Genomic DNA, 6478 nt, shown 5'->3' on the forward strand with positions numbered 1-6478 from the left:
CACAATGTAATATTTGTAATAATATTTGTAAATCATTGTTATAAACTATTGTTCTTTTTACCATTATCTTTAATAATAAGATTTAAATTAAAAATTACATATGAATATAGTTGAAGATAGACTATAATTTCAAAAAAAAAAATTTAATCTTACTTTCTTTCTATTAATTATAAAACAAAATATTAATATATACCTTTTAATTAATATTTCTGTTACAAACCATTTACCCTTAAAAGTTGTCCAATACTACATGATACTGAGTCCCTTAATTCTTTTCTAATATCAAAATTAATTTAATTGAAATATTCTACTGCACTAATATTTCCATTTTACCGGCAAATATAACCAACCATCAAATGAAGCATGAATGTGAAAACGACACCTCTTTACATCATCTAAATTTTTTTACAAAGAAAAATATAGATCTTAAAAATTAAGAATTAGAAAATTGTGGATAATATAGAAATATATTTTATATTTTATTAGTAATTAAATATAATTTCAACTAAGAATATTAATAATCTAATTCTAAATTTATTTATTTATTATTGTTGTTAAAAGAAATTCAAATTATACCTTGGATAATTATTATAAAATTACATAAGCCTTCACAAAATAAATATTAAAAAGTAGGAAAACCAAGCTGTTAAGGGACCAAATCTCTTAGCCCACAGAATATTCTCCTCCAAGTGTACAGTATAATCCCCACAATAATAGGAGTGCTAAAATACAACTGTTTGAAAAGGACGAAAAAAAGAAAACCGCAGCTATGGTGTGAGACTTTTATGGATGCGTGAGACAATACCGGTGGGCGGGCTATGCCCACGCTAAATAGTCTATCGGCTAATTACTAACTAGCGGTTGGACCTCAAGAAGGTCCAATTTGTATTGCCGATAGCAATTAGACCTACTGCTGTTATCTCTTGGTTTGCTAATACAAGTGCAATGCTCACGATAGAGAGGACAAATCCCCAGAACCAGCCCTTATTGTCTTGTACCCACACTACAAATGTTACTGCTAGCATCTCTTTTCCATCATTCTCATCGAATTGTTCTACCCTATGAACAGGCAGAGAGCCCTTAATGCCTCCAACACCAAGAGCCACGAGATACAGACCAGTGTAGAGAATTATAGCTTGTCAACCTTCCACCTACTTGCAAATCCCAACTTTAGTGAAGGAAAATGTGCTTGTACTGTTAATAACACCCAACCCTGCATATTTCATGAACATAAAATCATAATCTAAACAAGTCTGAATATTTCATGGATGTAGACTAAGAATGAAAATAAGCTGCACAACTCAAGAGAAGCCTGAAGAGAAAGAACATAGAGAAGTGGACTTACTAAGAGCTCTACAACTACAAATATTATTGAAAAAATGAAGAAGATCGATACTTATAATTTTACATTTTCATTAATTTTCTTAACATCCTGATCCGATATATTGATACTAAAAAATCACACAACCAAATTTAGAAACACCTAAATTATAGATCACAAATTCAACGTTTTTCCGAATGCTTACAGAGAACAAAAGCTCCAGCAAGGATTCTGCCATGTTTGGATTTATCCACAGGTTTGTTTCTCCAGTCCACATATTCCTCTAGCTGGTGTGCTTCACCTCGTTCAATTTCCTGTATGATCCGTTAGTTTTCATGGAGTAAATCATAAATTCTACATCAATAAAAAAAGAAATCTAGGCCTTCAAATCATGTTTCTAGAGAAGGAGCAGAGTGGGCATACCATTATAATTTTTAACGCTGATAAAAAATAAACAATTAACACTTTTCTCACTCTAATGATGGTAAAAATAACAAAGTATTCTGGCTAGTTAATGCGAATTTCAAACACACATGTTGAACAAAAACTAGTTGAAGAACCCCCCACCCATCCCCACACACGGGAATTGAGAAAGAAGAGTTGGGTGGATGCTTTGCCATTGAGAGCAAGATCGGACCCAATTGGAAGGGGCTTGATAGGCCCTACAATTCTATGGGGGCCTGGGACTAACTTTAGTGACTTGACCGATCCATAAGTTAAGGTTGCCCCCCTTGTTTCATGACCTTTCAAACCTCTCTAGGCTCTGTTCTAGCTTTTTTCCATTCCCAGGGGCCCATCGATGAAGAAAGAAACAGAGACAGCTTAGAAACAAGCAGCTGGCTGGAAGCTAATTGTATGGCCACTGTATTTATACTGGCTTCCAATAGTATGGGTAACCTGTAATATCGGGTTCACTCTAGCAATGAGCATTTCTTCTACTTGCGTCAATATCTTCAGCATAATAGGTTGATCCCCTGGGTTCATGTTATTGTGTAGTGAGAACCGGTGTACGACCTTTTCATTAATGCATCTCCTATAGGTGGGGGTTTGGCATGATGAGTGTGAAAGCATACCTAGGTATGACTCTTTGCATATGTTACATACTTCCAAGTTAGAAAGCACGTCTATTTTCCTACAAAAGATTTTCATTGCTATCATGAATCTAGCATTAGCATTCAACCCCATTGTTTGCTTTGTTTGATATCGTTCTTGTACTTGTAGTTTTGGGTGGGCTTGAGGATTTGTCACATTTGCAAATTTTCTGTTCACAGGGTTAGTTTCGTTTTGTTCTTTTCTTTTCACATGCCTACGTATAGCTATTTGCTCCTTATGATTGGCATAATATGTTCGGCTTCTTTTTTGACTTAGTTCTTTTTGATCTTGCATTTGTTTAGGGTGATTGGTGGTTCCTTGCGCGTTGGAGTCAGCCATCTGATTGCAGTATTCAGTGGGAAGGGCATGTTTAGGGTGATTGGTGGCCCCTTGAGCACTGGAGTCAGCAATCTAATTGCAGTATTCAACGAGAAAAGCATAAACACCTTCACAAGCAAGCTTTGAACCAAATAGGAACATTACAATATAATATACATAGAACATTGCATATTGGAACAGACAAAGGAATTGAGCTCAGAATACAAAAGGCAGGAAGCATGTATTGAATGACATGGAAACAGTGATGAAAGTAATTGCAATTCAATGTACTATAATTTATGGATGGGCTTGAATTATAATAAGATAAAGAAAGTAATTACAAATCAACGTACTGAAATTTATGGATGGACTCGAATTATACTAAGATAAAGTCCATTTGACAATTAGAAATGTAAAGGAAAGTGTTTTTACCTGAAGACACATAAGGGATCAAAAATGAAGTTGTGTTTCCTTGAGATTTGTCGTTATTTGAGGAATCCTTTGGTTCATATCTGTGTATGATAATTTCTACTCAATTTATAAATAAACAATAAATATCAAATTGAAAACAAGAAGAATAAAAAAAGTGGCACTTAGATTAACAAGATGATTATTCAACTTGCAATAATCTTGTGTTCCAACTACTCAATTAGTAAAATAAGCTACTTTAGAGTTGATAAATTCCTGCAAAAATCATAAGTCCATTATCAGCAATATAAAGAAAAGCAATTACCAGTCCCTTTTAATTAACAACATTTTGCACCTAAGCAGCGACCCTTTCGCATCTACCATCGTTTTCAAGTATAAAAATGGGCACAAATTTTGAAAAATATCATTTCCATGATGAACATACAGAACATGTAATTAAGTAACACGTTAAAGGAATAGTATGTTGCTTATCAATTCTGAAAAAAACAAAAAATTATGCTTAAAACTCTGTTGCTGGTGTTGTATAGCTTTAGGACTTCGAAACCTTCGACTTCACAGATATCCCGTTTCTTCAAGTGACTATTGTTTGTTGCTTATGGATCACTTGAAATGGTTGATATAGTATATGATATTATTACTGTCACTGTCTATTATGCATAACAATACTGTTGCTTATGTAATTTAATTGTCTGAGACAACTTTATCATTTACATTCAAATTCATTAGATATCTTATCTTGGGTAATATAATGGTAGATACAAATGCTCGCAAGACAATCATATTTGTTTTGTGCAAATCGTTAGTTTATAGAACAGATACAGAGAGCATTATAGATGAGCTCATAATCAAGGCAGCTGTTATGGCATTCATGTCTTTGTACCCTTCCATTTTCTCACCAGTATTCCACAAGTTGGCCAAAACAAAATCGATTGCTCAATTGCTTCTCCTTTGCAAATATATCACCTTTTTATTGCAGAGAATGGAGGATTCAGTCGAAATGTCTGTGTAGTTCCTTGCTTCTCCTTTGCAAATATATCGCCTTTTTATTGCAGAGAACAGAGGATTCAGTCGAAATGTGTGTGTAGTTCCTTGCTTCTAATATATATATATATATATATATTTATTAGAGAGTCGGTGGAAGTTTCAGGAGGTTTGTAACAGTCACAGCCCCAAGGATATAAGCTGTAGCAGTCCACAAAGAACAATTTACATGTTCAGATGAGACACCACAAATCAGAGCAGGGATAGACAAGATTCAGCGCATCAAAACAGAGTCAATAGTAGTCCATTAATGGTAACAACAACTACTTAAGGCGACAGCATGAATGTATGGCAAAACACAGTCCATAGACAGAACATTAAGTTGTTAATAGCACTGTCAAACAAAGGTGAATATAAAGGTCAAGCTTTTCAACTTGCAGCACAGATCAGATCGAGAAATTTGTTATAAAAGTACCAAGAATAATAGACAGCCTTTACAATAGTTAAGAGACCATAACAAAATTCAGGATGCCATCCCCATTGGCAAAATTGTAAAGCACAGTTCACTTATGAAAATGAGGCTGAATAAAGAACTTAGAACCAGGTAACATAATAAGTGGAAGATTTCTATAAAATAAAGACAAAACTTCTGAAATGGAAGTGACTATCTGATAGCACATCAATTAAAAGTTCCCTGCTCAGCAAGATGAGCAAGAATTTTCTGAAAATCATTCACAGACATCATATTACCGTCAAGGATAGCCCTTTAAACTGCAAAAGAATAATGTACCAAAAGTATACAGGGGTGCTAAGGTCAAAGGTTGAGAAAACAAATGACGAGATAGCCAAGTAGATCTCAGATCAGACTGCAACATGGAGCCATAAACTGTGCATATGTAAATAGCATGTCGTAACTAAGTTTTTTTTATTGTAAGATGCACAATTTTTGAAATATCAAATTCGAGATAAATGCATTTTTATTAGAAGCTTGTAGGAAGGGGATTTAATTTTTGGATTTTTCAACAACATATGAGAAATGGGGAGGCTGAGCAAGCCATAGACAAAATTCTAAATCAAAAACAGTGTGGAACCTAAAATAAATATATAAAGGCAACATCAGTGAGAAAGACAACACACAGATGGTGTAGCTTGAAAGGCGATTCTTCAAAACAAAACACCTGAGAAAAAATACAAAGAGAAAAGAATTTCAAAATCCCTCTTGAAAGATCAAAGTTCCCAACGACAGCAGTGAAATTGAGAATTTTCAGCTTTCCCAAATACTGAAAAAGGGGATGTTGCAGAAATTATATTAAGTCCACAGATGAGCAAAGAAGATCATGAATTTCGCGCTGGAAAGTAAAACCCCCAAATTTGCAGGGTTACGACATTGAAAAACAGTAAATCGCATAAGGCATTGCATAAAGCTTCGTTTCACTCACCATGCAGAAAGATCTTTACGCGGGCTATGCTCCGTTCTTCAACTCGCTATCGCTCAGTTCATGAATTTTGCGTTGGGGGATTCGCTCCATTTCGTCTTCTCCGTGCGTCATAAACGGTCGACTTTGTTGATTCATCAAAATATGAAAACGCAATACAACTCAGAACCACCATAGCTGGAATACAAACCCTAACCACGCGTTGTAGCAGCTATCGCAGAAAGCCTTTCGGTAAAAATTTCGACAGCAACGGAAAATTCACGATTTCACGGCGTGAGACAATTCCAGTGGGGGCCCAACCCCACAAGGAATTGCCTATCGGCAAATTAAGATTTAAAAAAATAAAAATAAAATAAAATAAAGGATAATGCTAATTTTAGAAAATAAATTTGTTTTTGAATCCTAATTCAAAATAATATATATAGTTTTTCTAAATTTATAACATGTGATCTCATATGATTACTTGGCACCCTAAAAATCTTTTTTTTTTCAATTATTGGAGTAAGCAATCTAAAAGATTACAAAGAGAATAGAGAAACAACAACCTGCTGAAAACACCCAGCTGCTTTAGTAGTCACAAAACTACATTATTTCGTCGAGAGGCAATCTACAATGGGATCAATACTATCCGTAAACACAAAACGCATTTACAAAAAATTTGACGTGCTGATTTGGCAGTATAGTAGTATTGGTGGAAGACATTCTTGGCAGGTTTTGGCAGGCAATTAAGTTGAGAGGCAGTTTGAGATGAGCCCGCATTAGATTTAACCTAATAATAGTAAATCTTAGTAACTCATCACCACTAAGAATTCCCTGGACTAAGTTTTCTTTTAATTTTCCTATGATATCTCAAATCCTCAAATCATGCCTTCCTCGCTGCAATCTCATGTCGATCTCCCTC

At 34.7% G+C, this 6478-nt stretch overlaps 1 long non-coding RNA gene across 1 annotated transcript; it reads right to left on the minus strand.

Annotated features, from left to right (window-relative positions):
* Window positions 1-596: 596 nt before the first annotated feature.
* On the minus strand, window positions 597-5881 carry LOC131053908 (uncharacterized). The gene is made up of 4 exons (XR_009107790.1): window positions 5581-5881; window positions 3164-3243; window positions 1527-1635; window positions 597-1213 (listed from the first exon to the last, which is right to left on the minus strand). It is a non-coding gene; the product is annotated as an uncharacterized LOC131053908 (long non-coding RNA).
* Window positions 5882-6478: the final 597 nt, after the last annotated feature.

This window comes from Cryptomeria japonica, chromosome 4, assembly GCF_030272615.1.
Source record: "Cryptomeria japonica chromosome 4, Sugi_1.0, whole genome shotgun sequence".
In the NCBI taxonomy this organism is placed as follows: Eukaryota; Viridiplantae; Streptophyta; class Pinopsida; order Cupressales; family Cupressaceae; genus Cryptomeria; species Cryptomeria japonica.